General features: G+C 39.8%; 1 protein-coding gene across 6 annotated transcripts in view; it reads right to left on the bottom strand.

Annotated features, from left to right (window-relative positions):
* PPARG (peroxisome proliferator activated receptor gamma) overlaps positions 1–23,847 on the bottom strand; it is a 116,863-nt gene that overhangs the window by 85,060 nt on the left and 7,956 nt on the right. For 5 of the 6 annotated variants that reach the window (XM_072941879.1, XM_072941876.1, XM_072941880.1 and 2 more), the window contains exon 2: positions 8,686–8,758. The gene's annotated coding sequence lies outside the window, so the exon portion shown is untranslated. Of the gene's footprint in view, positions 1–8,685; positions 8,759–23,847 lie in introns of those variants that run through there. The other variant, XM_072941878.1, reaches the window with a different exon arrangement.

Raw genomic sequence — 23,847 nt, 5'->3', positions numbered from 1 at the left:
CAACTTCTCACTATTCCAGCTCCGCACACACGCTTTCTTCTAGGAACTTCGACCACGTGGTTGTCCTCAGTCACACATCACCCAGCCCTGTTATTTCATTCTTTCATGTAGCCCGTTTTTGTGCTGCCTTTGAAACAAGACTGTCAGCAAAGAATGCCATAATTCTACTCTGTCCAGAATGGTGCTCGATACATAAAAGTAGCTCAATGAATGTTTGTTTAACACATGATACAAACAGGAACCACAAACAAACCACCGCAACTCAGCAGAAATAGCAGCTCTCAGCCCAGTTATCTGACTGTGGAGCCCTGCTTCACATGCCACAGGACATCACAAGACCGCAGGTCTGTGAACTGAACATTCTTCACCCCTGAATTATTTAGGTAAAAAGTAGCTGATCAGGGACCTAGATGCTTTTATGGGTTCATTTCAATATTTTTCCAAAAAAGGGAAGCTTATGCAAAAGTTAAATCTACAAAACTGTAAAATACACATTAATGGAAATTCTTCTCTTAAAATAATTCAATTCTGTACTATGCTTTGCAACTCTAGCTGGTGAATTTAAAAATAACATTTAGGCGAGAATGCTGATAATGCCATGTTTAATTAGTAGAGTGAACAGAGTATCTAAATCACTTAATTTCATTATATCACACTATAATTTTATTACTTGCATAATACTTGCTAGGAATTGTGTTAAGCCCTAGGGATACCCAAAGATAGTCTCTGTGCTCAAAAAGCTCACCCGTAAAATTAATTGCAAAATCAACAATAATATGATATGATAACTGGGATATTCCAGGCATGACCCCAGTCCTGCGGGAGGAACACTGACTGAGCGCTCTGGTGCAGCCAAGCCCCGACACCTGTAGTAGCAAATGGAGGCAACAAGACTGAGATCAGTTGAGGCCGACCGGAAGTCTGCAACGCTCGCAGGAAGCGGGGTGAAATGCAACAATCGTGTTTGAGAAGGAAAACTGTCTACTTGGAGGATGGAATGGAAACGGTGGATTGCTGGGTCAGAGAGACAACTTGCAATAACTCAGGAATAAGGAAAATCTGACCTAAAGCATCCTCAATGGAAATTGAAAGGCTGGGAAAACAAATTTACAGTCGCAGCCATCAGCAGGTGCATACGTAAAGAATCCACCCCCCCCACCGCCGCCGCCATCGAGCACCGGGGAGCAAACGTGCACAAACAACTCATTCTCCTTAGTCTCTGGCTTGCTGCTGCTGTTACTGCTGCTCCGAAGTCTGATGGAGGAAAGGACGGAAACGCCCCTCCACTTACTGGGAACACACGCTGGCAACATTCTGTAACTTTCACGTGTCACTTAGGGTGAAAGCCACCTCACTGCACCGCATTCCAGTCAGCATTCATCCCAGGTCAGCTCTTCTTAAAAGGAGGCCAGTCTCCTCGCTCAGACACAGAGGCACTGCATTCTGAAAGTGGGACTGCTTGCAGTAAGCACGTTTTCTGGTCAATGTGTGGTAGGGCACAGATCTGTTACATCTCACCCTTTTCATGTACGTGTATAAAATAAATTTTAAAAAATGAATTAACGCAATGAAGGAGATCGACGTACTTCCTGAACAAAGTTATTAATAGTTACAGGGACTCTTTGAACACATGCCACAAGCATTTAAGCAAACTATTCTGTATTTTTTTCTTACTGTGAGGTTTGAAACTGAAATAATTTTATGCAGAAATATCTAATTCATTTCAACAAATGGCTCTTGCACACGTTGGGTCCCAATGAGTCGGGTGCCCAGGTATATTCCTAGAAATCCTTAAATTACTGAAAACAGATAGTCACCACTAAGGAAATAAATAGCAGCAGACCAAAAAGGCAAAAGTCACCTTTAGCTCTGCTTTAATTTGGAGTAAGAGAGTAGAGACTAAGGAACAAGGATGCACATTTCTCTAAAGTGGTAAATAGATGAAAGATAAATGAATATTCAAGACACATTTCCAACAACACATCTTCAAGAAAAGATTCGTATGTGCTAGGAAACAATCAGTCCTGAGGGCAAAATGTGATACTTCTGGACTCAGCAGGATGGAGTGACTTCCAAATCCCACCCTTCTGAAGAATGACTTGGATTTGGCCAGAGTGGGGCACTGATCAGGATGCTCTGGTGCCTTCCAGCTTGAGTGGGCTACAATAAGTTACTTGTCCTCTGCTTACTCTGATCACTTCTTTTGGAAAATATAAAAATTAAAGGCAATGATGATCATAATATCTTAAAGATACACAATGCTATAAAAATTTTCTGACCCCCTGCATACATTTGCTCTGACTTGATCGTCACAATAAACATCTGAATAGATAAGGAAAATTGAGGTCCAGCATTTTTAAGAAACTGCTGATTAACATAAGAGGAGAGACTGCAACCCAGGTGTCCTGATGTCCAGGTGTCAACCTTCAGGTGTCCTGGGAGCAGCAACTTTCTCCAGAATTACATAGTCAGGGTTTTTCCAAAGTGTAAGTGCAGATCGGGGCTGAGAAAAAGTTGAGTATTAAACATCTCCATAGTCATAGGAAAAATCACTGTCTTTGTTTGCATGTATCATTGTAATACTTCCTGAGTAATATTTCTTACATTTCAGTGAAAGTAACAAAAAGTTACTTAGTGGTTTATTATTCATGCTAGATGTCTCTGGATATTCCAAATAGACTGCCCAAAAAAAAAAATGAGGTCTTGTCAATTGTACTTTTATACCTCAGTGGTTACTTCTGCACACAAAAGTGCTCTCCATTTTATGATGCTATCTGAAAGAAATTCAGCAACACATTGTTAATACCCTACTCCTAGAAAATAATTTCAAAGCTCCATGGGAATTTAGATTTGCACAACTTATTAGGATGTGACCTTTCCCTTAGATTTCTTATTTTAGGATTGACTTAACATGGTATTTCCCCAGTGGGAACGGCTGTACTTCCTTCGCAGATAAGAAAAATAGCGATCACAAATTACAGAGAGTAAACTTGGGGGAACATATATCTCTGTGATGCAGATGAAACCGAAATCACAAAAGGAGATCACACGACGTATTCCTTGGGTTTGAGAGGAAAGCCATGTGGCTTGCTAACAAAAGAGGACACAAGTCATGCCCTTATGGTATTTCCCTGAAATTTACACCTAATTGTTTCTTGTCCCAGCTAACAGGTCTTGTGACTTTCAAAGATTATTAGAGATGTTTACGTCACTAAATTTCCTATGTCCTGTCTACTGGGAGTATAAGAGGTTAAAAATATCAAACTTGTAATAATTTAAATGATTTCAGATCACAGGATCCGGACTGAAGGACAAGGAGTTCATGGCGTAAAGAAAACAGCAACACGAGAGAGAAACACAAGACCACAGCTGCTTCACTTGACGCTCCGTGGAACAGTCGTGGCTGCCAGCTCTTCAGCTCTCACCGCCCGACACTGCGTGAGAACTGAGGCAGGTGACTGGCAACATGCACGTTACTGAGAGCATCCAAGGAGTCAACCACGCGGCCCAGGAGGGCTCAGTACTGGCATTTGTGAAAAAGGCAAACCAAATAGTGGAAGGAGAGATTATGCAGACATGCACGTTTTTCCTAACTGCTCTAACTAGGTGCCCCCAAAATAGCAGCTTTACATGCAGTTAGTTCATGAAAATATTAAAATGAAGACATTATAAGCAGATGAAAATCTTTTTCTCTTATGAGAACGGAAGTGTGGTTGTAAGTGAGAATCAAGTAATTGTCAAAAGTGATTTTTTTTGTATCCTCTCATCACACATTTGCACAGGTTCTATTAAAATGACTACTGGAGAACAAACCATGCTTTACTGAAATTATTACTCAAGAGTCTCAAATAATCAAACCCCCCCACCACCACCCCCTGATGCATTCTTCAGTTTAACAAACTGTGACCATCACAGAAGTTCTTCTTTTAGGCTGAATTTTTAGGAATTAACCCTCTACATTTTACAGCAGTGACTCATGTTTTTTAACACCCACTATGATCAACTTATACATTTTTCCAAAAGATATTATACAGTCTAGACACAGCTAAGTTTTAAAACACTATTTCCGAAGGGAAAGAGAATTAGAAATCATTTATCACAATCTCTTAATTTCATAGACATTGAGGGTCAGGGGCAGCAGTGTATTCTACACACACATATAAAAATACACGTGGATATGTATTAACTGGAAGGCAACTTGTAGAAATTAAAACAGTTTGAATAAGGATGTTAAGATTATAGATAATATTTTTCCTTAAAATGATCTTTGTTGTTGTTATTGCACTGCTTATTTGATATTTAAAAACACGGTACACTGTCCTGCAGTTATAAGCCGTAATCTGTAGCTGTAACACTTAACCCCCAAAGGGAAGTTTAGAATAAAAAGGAAAGACAAATACCATAATCTTTTCCCAATTCACTGTAACACATTTTAACCATATAGTTTTGTATCTTAAAATTTTCTCTTATCATTATATCTTTATTCAAAAATTACTATTCCCCTCAAATATTCAAATCACAAACAAAATATTTCATTTAAATACTAATTCTAAAATGATCTGTATCCCTCTCTCTTACACTGCATTTTCAAAAGCAGTCATTCCTTTATAACTAGCAACACGGGGACTTGAAGGCCCCAAGGGACCCACAGCGCAGGCAGGGTTTACATTTTATTTAAATTTGGCAGAGCCTCAGGAAGCCTGCCACTTCCCTGCAAAGAAGCTGTTTTTTTCCTAACCAAAACCCAAAACAATGTCCCCACCAACAAAACCCAAAAAACCACCAAACCCCCCATATTACTCTAATACCTAAACAATTGCTGAAACTCATCACTCTCCACCCTCCTTCGACCATCGCACGCACAGAGCCACAGCTAAATGGTAAGAGATTTGAAAGAACAGAAATCATTTAAACTTATGCTCTGGAAATACGTTTTTGTTCACTTTGCTAGTAAGATATCCTCAGAGTAATCTGAAGTGTCATAAAAACTAATAACATAAGAGTCACAGAGTTGCCCAAACCCCTTCACATGGGAACTCCTCTTAAAGCAATTTGTCTGAAGAAAATGGTTTTTTCAAAAGTAAAATATGTGCATGAAGCTCTTCACTATATGTAAGAGTATAAGAACAAACAGCAACTGTATAATAAAACATTAAAAACCACCTAAAAACTGGCTTAGTAAACTATGCGACTAGTAAACCAAGATGGAAACTCCTATGTTGCCATTATGACACCCGAAAGCCACGTCAAAAGGGAAAAAGACATGCAATCTAACAGCGAAAGAAGCGAAAACTCTGCATGTACTGTAACTGTTAGTCATTTAAAAACGTATACAGATCAACCAGAACGGAAAGAAACTATGCAGAAGTAAGAATAGTAGTTGATGTGTGAGTTAAGTGTGGTCTTTTTGTTTTAAAAGCTGTTTTCACAGCTTTTCAGTAACAAAAACGTCTTAAGAGAATTAACGTAAAGTGAAACAAACCCAGTGGCCAAAATTCAAAAGCCAAAGTCATTTATTTTTCCTAGTTCCTGATCTTAGTTCTGTATAGGGACCACCTACCCATGTTCAAGGTTTTAAAACGTTATCTCTGTTCCAATCCTGAAGCCGTGAATTCATACACAGCACAGCTAAGCAGAGTTTATGTACAGAGGGCAAGACTGAGCTCTGCATGTGAGCACATACAGAAAATGATAAAGATCATTGTGTCCTATTAGCAATTTACAGAATTGTGATTTGCCCCACCCAGTACACCTATAATTGAATTCCTCAGCCATAAAATCATTGGGACCAAACAGGCTCAGATATCTTTTATCTAAAACCCTTTTTTCTCCCTGACCATCAGTTAACATATTTCTTATGGGGCTTTTCTTCTTTTTATAGGTTCATTTGTCTTGGTTATAAATTAACCCCACAAGCTACCCTCCCAGCCACCCCAGCTCTAGCGTCTCCTGTGTACCAGCGTGCTCTCTACTTGCACGATATACGACACAGGGGCCATGTAAACTGCCAGTTGGTAAATGATGTTCAGGAAATTACATCTAGATTTTTTAAAAAGACTCCTCCTGGGGAGAAATGCCCCCAGCAAGAGGTTCTTCTCAGCTGGGCACCCTGGCAAAGGAGTGGAATGTAACTGCTGAAGCCTTCTATTTCCTTTTCACATTTTTTAAAAAAATTGTGGTGAAATATACATTACATAAAAGTTTACTATTTTAACCATTTTCAAATGTACGGTCCTGTGGCATTATGTCCATTTACACTGCTGAGCCTCCACCACACCACCATCCAGCTCCAGAACTTTTTCATCTTCCCAAACCGAAACTGTCCCCATGAACCCCAACTCCCATTCCCCCCCCATTCACTGCCTCTACGACTCTGACTACTCTGGGTACCACTTCTGGTTTTTTTTGTTTCACCTAAAGTGTGTGAGCTGGTGTAGTTTACTAAACTGGTTGAACACATAAGAGAGCTGCCGGCAAAAACACTTCAGGGAAGAACTCCTAATACGTAGCACTTTGTTTTTCATGCCCTAACGCTTGAATTCAGACCAAACACTCATTTCCAGACGCCAAAGTACGTAGCTTCCCCTTACTTGGTTTTTCAAGAGCTTGGTCTTTCGATTTTAAATAGCTTTAGGTTTTTTTTTTCTTTTAATGTTAAACTGATACTCTAAGCAAACCAAACTTAATAAGGCTATTAATTTCCTTTAATATTAATCCAAGTTCCCTTAGTACTACTTGTATTCACAGAATTCCCACACATTTTACCTAAAAACAGCACGATCGTCTCTCATCTTCACCACTGTAATATAAGGCTACTAATTCAAAGTTCTTGTCCAAACATCGTCTTGGGTAAAAAAGATTAGTGGTCCGAGAGATCACTAATGAGATCTAAATACCTGGCTTGAACATTCAAATCAGACCCTGACTGTCATCGACTAAAATTTTTGCAAAGTGGTGGTTCCTGAGGACGCAGAGCCTGTGGGGTTTCCCTGCTCACAGGTCTTCTGGGGGCTGGGTAGCACCGGCTGAAGTATTAAGTGGGGAGCCAACCTGCGGGGAGGTAGGGGCGGCTCTGTGAATGGACAGGACTCAGAAACAGCTCAGGGGGGTCTCCCTGCTGAGAAGAATGTGCTAAGGTCGGCAAACAAACAGAAACTCACTCTAAAAATCAGTGCAAATCTAAGAAGGATCACTGAGTGACTCCAATGTGACTTTTGAAGAACCTTTCATGTGAAATAATTGGAGGTTTACAGAAAAGTTGCAAAGACAGTGGAGACAGTTCCCACGCCCCTCCCAGCGAGGTTCCTAGTGCTGACATTTTACAGGCACAGCACAACGGTGAAAACTAACACGTGCGCTCTGGCACCGCACCAGCAACGGCTTTGTCTGGATTTCACCAGCTTTCCCGCTGATGCCCTTTCTCAGTTCCAGGACCCAACCCAGGATCCCACTCTGAATTGAGCTGCCATACCCACTTACTCCCTCCAAACCTGTGGTACTTCCTCAGTCTTTTTTTTGGGGGGGGGTTACTGAGGTGTAGCTGATGTCCAAAAGCTGCACATATTTACTGAGTAGTTACTCAGTCTTTTCCTGTCTCTCATGTCCCTGACACTGTTGAAGAATGCTGGTTAGGTACTTTGTAGACTGTCTCTCTATTTAGATTTGCCTAACATTTCCCCATGATTCAACTGCCGTTACAAATTTTGGGGAAGAATACTGAAGATCTGGTGTGCCTCTTTCAGGACATCTTATGGGGGAGCAGGTGTATAAGTTCAATATGTCTGTCTTATTCCTGTGGATATTAACCTGTTACCCTTAGTTACTTGGTTAAGGTCGTGTCTGCCAGGATTCCCTCCTGTAAAGTGACTACTCTTCCCTTTGTAATTAAGAAGTATTTGGAGGGAAACACCTTGCCCATATTCTGCTCCTCCGGACACTCTGGCCTCCTAATCTGAGTATCCATCAGAGGGTCTTGCCTGCAGCAGTCGCCGCTGCTGGGCTTCTCTGATGGCACTTTCCCACTTCCCTCATTTCTTTCTACATTTACTAGTTTGAATTCTTCTATAAGGAAAAGTTCCCCTCCTTCCATTTATTCATTTGTTCATTCATTTATTTATATCAGTATGGAATCATGTGCATGTATTTTATTTTGGGGGTTATAATCCGATGCTATAGTTTTAAAATTTTTCTTATTCAAATTATTCCAGATTTGGCCACTGAGAGCTGGAATAATCTGAACCATAAAATAACTAAGTATAGTACTGGATTGTAATTCCCCAAACAAAACATGTAGACATGAGCCCTGGATAAATTAAGCTACTTTCTCCTTTGTGACCAGGGATCCCGGCTGCATGGCCTACAGGGAACCAAATATTTCAAGTTTTCACTCAATTTAATTACACATATCACAGAAACCTAAAATAATGTTATACTTGAGGCTGATTTCTAAGGATCTGAGTTGCTTCTCAACTTCTAGGTCACTCGCCTATCTTTGTTTTGTCTTAGACAAATACGTTCCTGTGTTCTTCCACTAACTGGTAAATTATACACTAGAAAGTATTCTGATAGTCAAAATAAAAGCTCTCTCAGAAACTTTACAATGAAGTACTACAAAGAATTTGCATGTTCTTTAAAAAAGATCCTTTTAAACACAAATTTAGTACAATAAATTCTGAGTTGACCTACCGTTAAAGGGAGACTCTTATTAATGGAAACGGCCTTCTTGTATGTCTGCAGCGTACAGTTGGCTTCTTCAAATCTGAACAATTAAAAAGAAACAAGACTGTTAATATACACACATGTTCATAATTCTTAGGTAATCTAGGCTGCCAAAACGTACAAGCACAAATAAATGTATTCTCTCTGTTGGATTTCACTCTGAATGTTTGCTTTCCTTGAGCTTAGAAAACTTCGTATTCTCTGGACGTAACCAACAGACTGACTCGTAAATCATGCAGGGCTGGCGGATCTTCCCAAAGAGGCATGGATTAGATTCACTTTGCCTACTTTTCCGTTCTGTCACTGATTATGAGTCAAGGCTCTTTATCTCATCCATCTTTTATGACAAATTAATGATGACACCCACATTGTTGTGCAGGCTTAAGAAAAACTAGATCTTAAAAGGATTAATAACCTCAAAAGAAAGAGGTGCGATAAAAGGTGTGTATAGCAAAGATGACATTTAAGAAAATATAAGCTCACTGTCGCGGGCACACCGCTGTTAAGCCTTAAGTAAACCTGCAGTCATGTGTCACAACCATTTAGGGACAGCAGACGCAGCCCATTCCACGTGGAGCAGATTTTTTAAAGGAAGATGCAGAGAGCAGATTATACGAGTAAATGTGCCAAAGGTCTGAGGACTCGTATCCTTGGCTCTTACAAAGGGTGTGGGATCCTAGAATAGCTGCACATTCTACAAAGACAAAACAGCATGGAGTGCCAAGGCCTTATCATCAGGGCCTTAAAACACCCAACATTCTGCACAGACTAACCTACCCAAAATTCTGATTTTTTTATGTTTAATTTTGTATGTTTCCACTTGGAATTTGCAAAAACTATTCTATTATCCAACGCATGGCATAAAAGTAGTGGACCATGAACACAAAACGCTTTCCCATTTTGTTATTCCTACTTTGAAAGAATACAAACTACAGCCAGTGTGTTTTGTTTGATTATCTGCCTGTTTTCCTAGCCTTGTTTAGTATTTTTGTTTGGAAACAGAAAACCTCCTAATGTCAATTCAAATATTAACAATAAGGTATTACAATCTTGTTTTCAAAATGGGACATACTCCTCTATAGAAAAAGCGGCTTTGTCAGAGTTTAAGGCCTGTATGCTTTGCTTTCTGACTGCTGATTTGGATCAGAGCAATTTACTCTCTATGTGAAACACTAATTTATTAGTCAAAAATGAAAGGGGTACCCACACCAAGACTGCTCATTACATATAGCACGCCTAACACGTGAGAAACAACTTTATCTAAAATGGACTACCACTTTGACTATTTCACCTTTGAGTCGACTAAAAAGGGCTTAAATATGTGAAAACAAGAGGAAAGGGTATTAATAAAGAAAAATCTGAGCAAAATCTCTCCATGAAAAATTAAAGAATGTTAATCAAGGTTAAGATTAAGTCACACTAGGTCTTCCTGACACTCATCCCAATTTCTCTCTGAAATACATATGAATTCTTTAAAAAACAGACAGGCAGAAAGTAAAGATTTCTGGGGACTGCCATCCATTTCTAGCTTTGAGCCCTAACAGTTGGATCAAACAGAAAACTGGGCCAGTTCCTGTGACCCTCGGAGGCAGACAGAATTCTATAACCTTTTCCAAAGCCTCCTCCTCCCCCTGGTAAACTCAGTAATCTCCTTTCTGAATCCATTCAGAATTGCATCGTCCGATAGAAAGCATAGTTTCCAGACATAAAATACAGTCAGTGGGGCAGAAACAAGATCCATCCTGGGGGCAGTAAATATCAAGGATTCTAGTTCTTTCACGTTTCCCCATCTGGCCAGTTAAACACAGGCTGGTTTATATTCACGAGTCTATCAATCTTTCTGCTCGGCTCTATGAGCCGAGAACCAGGCTGTGAAGGGTGCAGACCAGCCCCTCACATTCCAGCAGAGCCCACACTGGACCACCGGGCTGTTCCTATCTACTCATCCACCTTCTTCATGTCTGAGACAGGCCTCCTACCAGAATCTAAGCAGATAATGATGCAAGTCGAAGGGCAGCTTCCTCCATTTTGTTCGAAATGTTATAAATGGTAAAAGCTGACTTAAGAAATAGGGAAATAATTAAAAATGGAAACAACTGAAAACTTATCTAAGAATTACTTCCCTAAGAAGCTCTGGGCCTAGACGACTTTTTAAAATTGAAGTACAGTTCATTACAATGTGTCTATTTCTAGTGCACAGGGCAGTGTCCCAGCCATGCATATACGTACATTTATTGGTTTTCATATTCTTTTTCATTAAAGGTTATTACAAGATATTGAACATAGTTCCCTGTGCTATACAGAAGAAACTTTTAAAATTATTTTTTATATCTAGTGGCTAACATATGTAAATCTCAGATTCCCAAATTTACCCCTTCCCACCCCCTTCCCCCGGTAACCATAAGACTGTTTACCATGTCTGCAAGCCTGTTTCTATTTTGTAGATGAGTTCATAGTGTCCTTTTTCTCCCTAGATAATTTTATAGATTTCTTCTCAAATGTTCAAGAAAGAGATCACTTTCTCGCTATATAAACCATTTCTGAGTAGGAAAAAAAAATGGTGACCAAATTAATTCTTCAAAACCTAGCAAGAGGAAAATACCAGTCTCACTTCTAATACTGACTTAAAATTATAAATAAAATGCTAATGAGCAAACTTAACAGTATACTAAAAGAATAATCCACCATAATCAAGTTGGATTTATCCCAGAAGGGCAAAGAAGATTTAATATTAGAATACCTATTGAAGTGATGTGTGCCACCACTAGGTAAAATTTTAAAAGAAATCATGACTATCTCAAAAAAAAAGCAAAAAACAGTCAATCAAAAACCTCAACAAAATTCAACATCCATTCTTGAGAACATTTCCTTAAAAAAACTGAGAAACTTCAATAACAAGAATAATTATCTCAAACTTACAACCAATATCACCTTAACTGTGAAGTATTATGGCAGAATCTCCCCAAAATGTGTTCTTTAGATAACAAGATTTCTTAAGATTTTGCAATGGAAACGCTTCCACCACATCATGAATTTGCTTATGTTGTTCCCGTTTGGAGGTTAAGAAAGCACACGAGCGCCGTATACGCTCTGTAAGCCCTACAACTAGGAAAAACAGCGTCAACAGTAACAATCTGCTTAGCCCTTTAACTCACTGGTTCTCCAACTTACTTGAACTGACCTGTTCCTTCACTTTCCGTTATTTCACACCTCAACCCACTTCCCTGTGGTTTTTGTCACCCACCTTTCTACCGAAACTCAAGCTAAAGTGACACGTGGTTGTCGTCTCGCTAAATCCACCTTTGCTTGATTTTCATTCTCTTTGTCCAATGGTATGCTGTTAAGTGTTTAACTGGCTCTCCTTGCAGGGAAAAATTCTGATTTGTAGTGTGTGCCGATTTCCATGGTGTAAATACTCCCACCATAACCGACTGCAGGCTACCAACGTGACGGCACTGATGGCAGAGACGGGAAACGCGGGTCCGGCGGCTCACAACCTTACCTGCCAAGCAGGTACAATCCAGGCAAACACCGGCAACGTAAACAGTCAGGAAGCAGTGTGGCTGGTGTGGTTATTACCTTTGCTTTCAACATAACTTGTTTAATTGCTGGTATATACAATCTGGTTTTTAATTACAGCTGTGGATAACACTGGCTCACAAAAATCCTCCAAATGTAACAGGTGACTTCCACAAGCCGGTCAGAGCTGGCTCCGGCTCCAAGCCTGCTGCTGCGGCATTTGACATCCTGTCTGTCCTCTCCTCTTGAAACCATCCCTTCCCTTAGCTGTCCAGAGACCACTTTCTCTGAATTCTTATCCTTAACATATGAAACTTATTTTAGTCCCTTTTCTTGGTACCTCTTCCAACTGAGCTCTTCTGGTTTTTTGTGTTCCACAAGTTCCTTCCTGGCCTCATTCTTACCCATAAACCCATTTACTTGCTTATGGCTCCCAAATCCTAAACTCTAAGCACATCCCTTTGCTCAAGACTTCTAAATCTGTATCTCCAACTTTTTTTGAACACCCCTCCCTGAGTCTCTTCAGGAACCCCAAGCTCAACATCTCCTGAACTGACAGCCCATCTTCTCCCTTTGAAGAATTAAGGAAGCACAACCCAACACATGCTTGGCCACCCCTCGCTCCCTGCAAGACTCAGAGGGTTCCAGGCTCGACTCCAGTCTCGCCAAGTGCATTCTAGGAGAGTCAGCTCATAACCACAGGTAACTTTTCTCACACCTCCTTTCCCCCACCCCTTTGATTTTTTTTCACATCCTACATTCTCCAAAGTGTCTCCTTCAGCCAAAGCCCTTGCAACACTGTCTCCATTCCAAGCCCAGTAATTTCACAATCTCTCCTTCCTCTCCTTCCCAGCACTTTATGATGTACAGCAACTTAACTTTCCTCCAGCTTTTCAGGTCCAGCTCCTTTCGACTCCTTCTCCAATACTTCATGACAAAAATCTAGGAACTGACCTTGTAAAATCAACTTCTCTAAGGGGTGGTGGAGCAGGCATTGTGCTGTCAAAGGAAAAATCTCTCTAGTGTCTTGGGGGAAGATGAAAGTATATGAACATTCCCAAACAACTAATTTTTATCCCATTGAACTAAATACATGGGTCTGCCACCACCCTCCCCTCTCCCAAACTGCTGACTAATTGCATTAGAGGCCAGACTCAAGATGAACCCATTACATCCTTCCATAGATTATTACAACTGTCATACAAAATTGGCTATTAAATTGATGTCTACATCCTGAGATGGCAAATCAAAATGACTTCGAGTTAAGAGGAATTTAAGAGAAAGAGAAAGGTAGAAATAAAAAATACCCTAACAATAGTTGATTTTAAGTGATGGTGGAATTTGTGAATATAAATGAAAGACTTAGTCATCTAATTCACCTTGTCACCAGTAACAAGAGTAAGTACTTTCAAGCTGTTTACCACTTACAAGACACATAAACTGATCTGCAGTGAATCAGAACAACTAGAAGTCTAGATCCAATCCATAGCTACATCTGAACATGGTTACGCTCGTGTGAACGTAATGGTTAACAGTGGGATGGTGGCGGCTGTGGTCGGTTACAGCCATCTCGCTCTCTGGCAAGTTAAATACCGGAAAATCAGGCTCTTGTTAAAGTGTGCAAGTCAGGGTGGCTGGGTTCAGGTTGCCTGAGTTCAAATCCTAGTTTTATCACCTGGCAGGTTATGTTGACCTCTCTGTGTGTTTCTTCATCTGCAAAATAGAGATAACAGTGTATACCTTTTACATATTGTTGTTGGAAGAATAAAATGAGATAATGTGTGAAATGTGCTTAAAATAGAGCCTGATTCAGAGTAAGTGCTCAGTAAATATTAGCTATTCCTATCAACTGCTAGGCTACTTTTTCAGTGCTTGAGATAATTAAGGAAGAGTCCTTTAGAAGGATGGGTAAAATGACAGTTAAGCTGAGGACTTAAATTGTGGAGCAGACCAAATGGGAAAAAAAAGCATTCTGTACGCATGAAATCGCATGGTTACGTTTATAAGCCAATCATCAACTAAGTTATCCCAATGAGTGAAATTACTCTAAAAAGTCATGATGACTACTTAGGGTTAGGAAGCAGAGTGAGGCTGTAGATTTGAAATAAAAAGCAACAATTATTCGTTGTGCATCTGATATTTGCTAGCAGTGTTCAGGCACTGGGGAAAAGAATGAACAAAGCAGACAAATATTCCAGCTCTTGTGTAAATAAAGACGTAACAAAAAACATTAGATGATGGTAAAGGATCCGATGCTCTAATACATCTGCCATTTGCAAAAAGAGAAACTCAGGTTGTTAATAACAGTTAGGACTTACTTCAGCAAGCTACTGTGCTTTCCTAGGATTTATGAATTAAGGCCTATTGATTCCCCTTCTCTCAATGTGAGGATTAGTAACTTACTAATTTTTTTAAAAAGTCGGTCAAAATCCATTTATAAGTGATAACCAATTTTATTTTGTCTCAGAAGGAGCAACATAAGCATTCTGTTCACATTATATTGAGAGTAAAAGGCCCTTTAACGTACAGCATGGCTACTAGTCAGCAACGCTGTATTGTATAATCAAAACTTGCCAAGAGAGTAGAGCTTCAATGTCCTCACACACACAGAGAGGTTAGACTTGTCAGGTGACGGATGTCAATTACCAAGCGGAGAGCCACCTTTCATAATCATATGTTATTTCAAACCACCATGATATAGATTTATACCTCAATAAATTTAAAAAAAACCCTACTTCATCATTTGATTAATAGATAAAAATACATTTCATTTCCATACTACTGTTAGAGACCAAACCAAAAACAGAGGTATTAGGAACTGGAAAACTGGAAAAGGAAGAGGGTCATCGGAGGGAGAGAAACAGAGACAGAAAAAAGAAGGAAGCAGAGACAGAATACGGGAAACCACCAGGAATGAACGTTTTTTAAACAGTGGGGACAAGAGGGAGTAAGAACAGAGGTAGAGCAAGAATCGGGGGGGGGGGGGACAGAGGAGGGCTGAGGGAGCAGGAAGGAAGAAGACAGGAGAGGAGAGCTCAGAAGCCAGAGGAGCAGAAGCAATGACCACTCCTGTTTAGACTCAGCTGTTCACTTCAGACGTAAGAGCCATCCCTGGTATTTTAAACAGTGCAGAAACAAAGAAGCCGCCAAAATTACTGAGTCAAAAAGGGTTCACACTGATAATTACACATGGATGGCAACTTCAAGAAACTGAAGACTTGTTTTTTTCTCTAAACTCACATTTTCCCAATTTCTGTGCCTGTGCATATAGTTTTTCCACATGAAATGTTTTGTCCACCATCACCCCATGTTCGAAGGACAATATTCAGTAAATATTTATTGAGTACCTACTACATGCCAGGTACTGTTCTAGGCACAATTCAAAATGTTACACAGATTTTCATGGAAAGTCTAAGCTGCTTTAATAACACGCAATGACAGTGGGCTATTTTAATGAAACATTCTACCAGACTTGATGTGAAATGATTTTTTTCTCCCGCAGCTAACCATTTTCTTCACCTGGTACCATGTGCACTAAAACAATCCTTATGAAGATAATCATCCTTATTGAAGTTAAAAGCATTCTACAGTATCCCCCTAAATACAGTGAGGCCATCACTCTTACAGGAGTCCAGGCGCTCCGGGTCCGCCCACCTGGAATTCATCTGTGATCACTCTAGCCACCAAAATGTTGACAGTAATGGTTTGAAGCTGGTGATAACGAAGTGGAATAAGTTGAATAATAGGAGTTATGTGAACTTTCACCCACATCAAAATGGAATCCCAAAGACATTCCCTGAATGGGTAACCCATGCCTGGTCTTGTTCAACCAGGGCATTACATCACAGGAGCCAGGACAAATGATTTAAGCTCAGCAGCCTGACCGTGATTTACATAACTCACTTCTGCAGAAATTCGCGTGGCTTGTGAAAAACATCATGTGGAAGAGGAACTCACTATGAATATTAAAAATGGAAATAAACGGTGGCTGAGAAGGCATTAGAGAACAGTACTTTCTTTAAAAAGAACCTGTGGAACTAACTGCACAGATTTGTTTTAAAATCAAATTTGCATTCAAATTAAAGGAAAGGTAATTATAGGCACTGATGAAAATGGCCACTTAGTATATACTGATGTTCCAATACGGCCAATTAAGGAAGAAATAGGAATAGAATCAGCAAAAATACTGAATCACTCTGCTGTGCACCTGGAACAAACACAATACTGTAAATCAACTGCACTTCAATAAAAAAAAAATATGTTCTACTAAGCTAATGTTAATAGAACAGGGAATCACCTTAAAGTTGGAAGGGATTTTAAAAGCTCCTTAATGCATTTCTCCTATCAAACAAGACTTCTCAACAGGTGGCCATTCAGATTCTGCGTGAATATCTCCCGACTGGCAGAGGCACTCCCTTCCTCACAAGGCAGCCGTTCCCACTGCTGGACAACTGTAGTGGTCAGAATTCTTAATTTTTGGAGGGGGCGGTAATTAGGATTACCTATTTATTTGTTACTTTTGGTGGAGGTACTGGGGATTGAACCCAGGACCTCGTGCATGCTAGGCACGCGCTCTACCACTGAGCTGTACCCTCCCCCCCCCAGAATTCTTCCTTTACACTGAACTCAGACGCCTCCCTGTAATTTCTAGCCACCCCTTGACAAGGACTACGACACAGGAGCTCCATAAGGGAAGGGTCTGCCCTGCTCACAACATGCGGCACAGAGTCAAGTGCTGTAAAGACGAGCAAGCGGCTGATGACTGCCCCCCAGGACCCAGTCACTAGGTCCAATCCATTCAGCCTTTAGGGCAGTGGGGCTCGAACTCTGGGGTGAAGGCATTTCTTTTCAATCCACTGTGGATCCTTTTATCAAATGCAAACCCATGTGCCTGAAGGTCATGACTCTACGCAAACGTTCTTCAATGCTTATCCGCAAACCCGTACATACCTTGTGCTAGTCAGCAACCCGGGTGGTGGGGCGGCACCCGTGCACAGGCCGTCCTCCCAGGGCCCCTCAGCCTCTTCTCCCTTTGTTCCAACAGCCCCTCTCCTGCCTGCCCAGACTGCGCGATAGCCTCCTAGCTGCTCGCCCTGCACACTGCTGCCAAATTCATCTTCCGATGAAAGCTCTTCTCCCCAAGATCTGGAATCTCAATGCTCCCTACGAGATAAAACCTACACTCCTTTGCCTGCATTCCAGGCCCTTCCTCAACTGACCTTAAATCGACGTCTCCAATCATATTTCTCCCTCTGCACACAGACACACGATCCACTTCAAATGGTCTCTGCAAAGTGACCCCCAAAGCCCTGCTCTTTCACTATTCTAGGCCTTGTTTTCTTACATGAGAAATTCCCCGCCTCCCCTCCATAGGCCATCTGGAGCCCTGGATTTTTATTTTTTAGGTAAAACCACCTATATAAATGAATTGAAGTGTACAATTCAATGATCCTTAGTACCTTCTTTTTTTTTCAATTATATGACAGTCTTCTTTTTAATTTTTCGTGGACTCTCCACACTGTGTTCCAAAGTGGCTGAACGACAGTCCATCCTCACCAGCAGGGTACAAGAGTTCCAGTTGCTCCAGGTTCTCACCAACACTTGTCTTTTGTTCCTTAGTACATCCTTACAGCTGTGCAGCCACCACCTCTATCTAGTTCTGAAGCATTTTAACCATCTCAAAAGGAAATCCTGGACCCATTAAGCAGTCACCCACGCTTCCCACTCTCCCTACGCCCTGGCAACTGCGAGTCTGCTCTCTGTGGATCTGACTGTTCTGGGTAATTCATATTAACGGAGTCATAGTTTGATTCCTTTCTGTTTCTTTTCCTGTGTATTTTAAAGTCATTTTTCTTAAGGTTACCTGTCAGTCCTTGAACTTCTGAGGTCCAGTTCAACCCCACCTCCTACACAGGCTTCTCCTGGGTGTACCCCTCCCTCCACACTGACCTTGCCATTCTCTGAGGTTTTTTTTAGCATTTGTCTTCTGCCTCCTTTATATAATCACGCACTGCTCTGCTGACTGCCTCAACATTACCCGCTACCTTTTTTTTTAAGCTGTTAGACTGGTATATTCTTAATAAAGCCCAAACAATATTTGTGTCACCTGACCTTAGTTAAGTTTCTTTTTTTTTTTTTAAACTGAAGTACAGTCAATTACAATGTGTCAATCTCTGGTGTGCAGCACAATGTCCCAGTCTTGCATATACATACATATATTTGTTTTCATATTTTTTATTAGAGGTTATTACAAGATGTTGAACATAGTTCCCTGTGCTATGTAAAAGAAATTTTTGTAAATGTATTTTTATATATAGTGGCTAACATTTGTAAATCTCAAACTCCCAAATTTATCCCTTCCTACCCCTTTTCCCCGGTAACCATAAGATTGTTTACTAAGTCTGTGAGTCTGTTTCTGTTCTGTAGATAAGTTCATAGTGTCACTTTTCTTCCCCCCTGGATTCCACATATAACGTTACCCCTTTTTTGACTCACGTAGATTATAAAGTCCTTGCTCAAGGAGCTTTGGTATCTCCCTCTGTGCCTGGAATCTACTGAACCTGTGTGCGATGGATGCATTGTGTCCAGCTGTCATGAATGAGGGGCAGGGTAAGGAAACTGAAGCCTGGATCATCAGTGAGGGAGAGCGCTTCACACCCCTGCCTGTTCTTTACCCTTCCTCCTCTCGTGCTGGCTCACCCCTACTGTGTGCTTCTCTGCCGTGTGCGGTGGAGGTAAAGGCACAGGGCACTTCTCTGCCCCGGTAGGTAGATGACAGGTGTGGCTGCAGGAGGATGATAGCAGGTTGCCCAAGGGTGGAGAGGGTGCAAATTCCCTGCATTGATCTCTTGCTGAGAGACTCCTACCTGCTTTCTTCATCCACAGATGAAGGCCTATGGAGAAGAGTGGGCAGGCAGAGATGTCACAAGGCCTCATAAAAAAGAGGTTCGTCTGTTTGCTTTGCTTTTATATGTAAATCAGTTTCTTTGCCTGGTATTTTGATTTGAAGTGGCTCATAAATGCATATCTACCTTGTAAAAGGAGGTAAACTGTTAAGTAATTATGGTGATAATACTTGTGATTTATGTATGAAATGGCTGAGCATATAATTATTTTATATATAATAAACAAATGAATAGGCCAGAACTATACAGTGCTTCATCTAACAACTGACAAAAAGTTGGAAAGGAAACCAGTTTCATATTATGCATGAGTAATAAGTCTAAATATTTTGTATCATGCATCCTTACGAACTTCTCTCCAGCTGTAGCACTGAACAGAATTTGTTACAGTTGCCACCAGAAGCCTCCAAGCAAGAACAGAAAACAGTGTTCTGGCCCTTAGGCCACTTAAAACCTGCTCTTCTGACCAGAACAAGTAAAAGCTCCAACACAGAATGCTGAAGTCTATAATTAACATTTTTTCCCCTTTCATATCCCATTTTGCCCGCTTTAGAAGAGCAAAATGGAAATTTCTCCTGGCATTAATTTCAGATCATTATGTGTTGCCAAAAAAAAAAAGTTAAATAAAATAGAAATAAACATTTTAGAGAGCAACTTAGGGAATTTCCTAAATATGTGGAGAATGTTAGCACTGAGAATCACATATTGAAAAAGCACAAAGTTCTCCTCAAAAATCAAACCAAATTCAAAAGTATTTATAAAGTACTTATAATGTGCCCAGTCCCTTACGTGTAGGCTGTGAATTAGGGAAGGTATGTGGGGCACAGATAAATACATATATGAGAGGATCAAGAAGAACTACGACTCCTTTCCTACCCCCCAGGAACTAACAATCGCTCTTGGTACACAGAATTTGCACATAAAACGTATAAGACCTGACAGCAAACATCAGCAAATACATCATGCAATACAGAATCTGGAACGCATTAAGTTACATTTCAGAGTAGATCTGCCTTCTGATTATGTTTTACTTCAGCTAAGGTTAAAATTAGTTCGCATTTTCTGAATTCAACAGCTGGTGGCCAGAGTAAGTATTTCACACACATGTTGCATGACAGAGAATCAACCTGACATTTAAAACTTAACGAACGTGCTTAATAAAAATAAAACAACTGGGTGTACGGACTATGTTTTGTGAGGAGCAGAGATCATTCCAGCAGGCATGGTCGAATATATAGCGTGTCCTCTGAGTGGCCTAAAGACACGATCATGCCAATGTGCTGTGTTCAATCAGTTTGTTATTTTCTTCACTTTTACTGAGTGTGGTTATTGGCCTGCCTGGTGCCCGAAGCTGCTTCACTGATTTAGATGGAAAAGCACCTGTCTCACCATCCATGAGGCCGTGTCACCAGGGAGGCAGATTCTGCTTCCTGTATAAGGCTATCTCGTGCTAAAAAGTGAGTGGTCACTTGACACTCACTTTTTACTTGGATTCTGAATCAACTGTGGTGACATCTGCAAAACTGCAAGGTTTTGGTTACACGTGCACTGAGATGCACTCTAATATTCCATGTCTACACATGAAAAATTTATTCTATTTAACTTCATATAAATTCCTTCAAAGTCTATTTTCCTTATTATTTTCCCCTCAAAGTTTCATGCTGTTCAGAGTTTATGTCTAAGTGGCCAATAAGGTAATTTCTGTGAATTTAAAAACAGAACTGAAATAGTAGTTAGACAACAGGACTGTGAATACCGAAGTTGGAAACAGCAATCATTAAACTGACCAAGGATGGTCATTTGAAGTGAGATCTGAGCCTCCTCTTACTCAAATATTATATTCCAAATATGTAAAAGTTCTTAGTAGGCTTTTAAAGGAAAGTAGCTAACTTTATTTCCCAGGAAAAAAGTTACGTTATTTAAAAAAAATTAATGGGGGGGGAGGGTATAGCTCAGTGGTAGAATGTGTGCTTAGAATGCATTAGGTCCTGGGTTCAATCTCCAGTGTGTCCTCTAAAAATAAATAAATAAATTAACGAACAAACCTAATTACTGTCCCCCACTCCCCCTCAAAATATAATGGGATTGTCCCAGTGAACTTTGTTTTATATTTTTGTTAGGTGTAAATAATTTTTTTGTAAATGCAAGTATGAACTAAATTCACTTGGACAGTTAACCACTTAAATATATCCATTTTTAGGACATTATAAAATAAATAGCCCTCCTGCAAAGTGAATGAGCACCTTGTCATTTGGATTTTCAAGGACACTTACTAGCTTATTAACAAAAGATGCATTCCTACCTTTGCTAGTACACTTTATTACTGAGAGAGAAATAAAGTAATATAATAAATACATTATACATAATATGTGATACATATACTAAATACAAATGACCTAAAATAATATAATTATAAGAGAGTCAGGAAAACTATTCAGGTTTTTCCCTACTTCACACCCAACTCAAAGACAACCACCCAACTCCAGGCGGGCCTGGCAATGTTCCCCGGTCACAAGGCAGGGTTAGACTACTGCCTGCTCTTAGTCACCATCCCTCCCCCTAACGCCCCCGTTTAATCTAGGTAGCAACAGTCATGAACTTCAGAGGGATGCAAGTTGTCTGTCTTGTTCATCGCTTTATACCTCTTCTCTAAAATGGCTCTTAGCACAAAGCAGGGGCTCAACAGATTTTTGTTGAATAAGTTTGCCTTGGGATGTATTAAGGATTCAATCATCAGAAACGGGGGGGAGCAGAAAGAGAAAAGAAATACATAGTATCCCTGATATAAAATTTTTTAAAGGTAATTAAGTTTATTTCTATACTTATTTTAATGGCTGTGCTGGGGACTGAACCCAGGACCTCGCGCATGCTCGGCGTGTGCTCTACCCCTGAGCTACACCCTCCCCCTAAAATTGCTAGAAAGCTTTAAAAACACTGTTTGCATTTAGATAAAGGCTAAAGACATCAGGCTGATATAAATTTATGAAAAGAAGCTCCAAAAAAAGTGACAAGAAAAATGTAACCTGTAATCTGGTCAAAGGCAAAACTACTTAATTCTCCCTTTGGGATTTCTAGAACAATGCAACAGAAAAAAAAGGAAAAACGAATTAATTCAAAAGGTACCGCGCTGTGTGTGTGTAGTGTGCATATAAATATATTGCTGTGTGTGTATATATACATATATATGTATATATATCTTTCATACTGTTCACTCCAAGGTCTGACAAGATTTTGGGAAACCTCTACTCACTTGCTGTTCTAAAGCTTCTGTTATTTTAAAAATTATTATCACAAATTACACCAAGGTCTCAATAGCCATCTGTGGTAGAAGTTTACCTTCATCAGCTACTTATGGTTACAGCATTCTGTCAAGAGTTGGTAAACAAGTAACTCTATCATGAGGTTACTTAATTTTAGAAAAAAAAAACAAGTATACATATTTTTTAAAAAAATTTTTCAAATGCGGTGACTTTAAAATAAAATAAAGCTGGAAACTACTGTCAAAAAGCTGTTTGCTGATGCATGCAAAAGATCAAACAGAGCACAGGCCCAAAATCAAAACTCACATACAGCTGAGAAAACTAAGAAGCTGTAACAGTCTTTTCCTCAAACAGAGGCTAGTCAAGCAGAGTACAGAAAAGCCCACAATGTGAAATAAAATTAAGTGTGAAATAATATGAAAACAAATCTCTACATTCAAGTATGACTGGAGCACTGTGCTGTACACCAGAAATTGACACAACACTGTAAACTGACTATACTTCGATTTAAAAAGTAAACTTTTTTTAAAAAAAGAAAGAAAACCGGTATAACAGAAAAGAATTCATGTTATATCCCACATCATCTCCAATGGCTTCAAAGAAATAAAATAGCTCGAGGGTTCTCAACATTTCATTTACTCTTTGCTTGATCTTCACCGATCAGGGTCACAGACAGACACCAAAAAAGCAAAAATGTAGGCTTTTAATTATGGAAGTAGTCTTATATCACTGGCTAAACTTTGGAAAAGGGAGAAAAGTAAAAAAAAAAAACAAGCAAAAAGCCCTCCACAGCCTCACTATTTTAATATAACTGTCATAATTTCTGCATATTCCCTTCCAGATTTCATATACATATGTTTGAGGTTGCAATCAATACTGCATATTCATTTTCTGTGCTACTTTTTAAAATTTACTATTTTCAGATTTGCTATAGTTTTCTAAATTGTCAGTGGTAATTACAAAACATTCCACCTAATAATTATGCCATACTTTACTTAACCATTCCCCTGTTGTTGAATAGTTATTTCCAAATACTGGGTCCTATAACAGTATTTTTATGAAAGTCTTTGTGTATATGGCTTGTCCTATATTCTCCATATCTTTGGGAAAAAAAAAATCTCAGAAGTTGGGGTGTAGTATCAGAGTGTGCAATATATTGCCCAATTGCTTTTTTAGCATGCTAAACTAAGTCATGGTGGCATCAGTTATATATGAGTACAAGTTTCTTCAATTCCTGAATCATAGGATTTTAGAATTCAAAAAAAAAACTTTTAATCAATAATCACAAGGAATGGTATATTTTCTACTGTTAGTAGACTGGAACTTACAAATCCAGATCTTGTTAAGTCTGTTTAATGTGAGTCCACCATCCCTGGTGATTTTATAAAATCCAGTCTTTGAAGCTGTAGTCTGTGAATGTGGAGACTGAGGCAACCAGTCTAAGGTAA

Source organism: Vicugna pacos, chromosome 17, assembly GCF_048564905.1.
Source record: "Vicugna pacos chromosome 17, VicPac4, whole genome shotgun sequence".
Classification (NCBI taxonomy): Eukaryota; Metazoa; Chordata; class Mammalia; order Artiodactyla; family Camelidae; genus Vicugna; species Vicugna pacos.
Note: the sequence above shows the minus strand (reverse complement) of the source record. Positions and strands in the feature narration are given on the sequence as shown.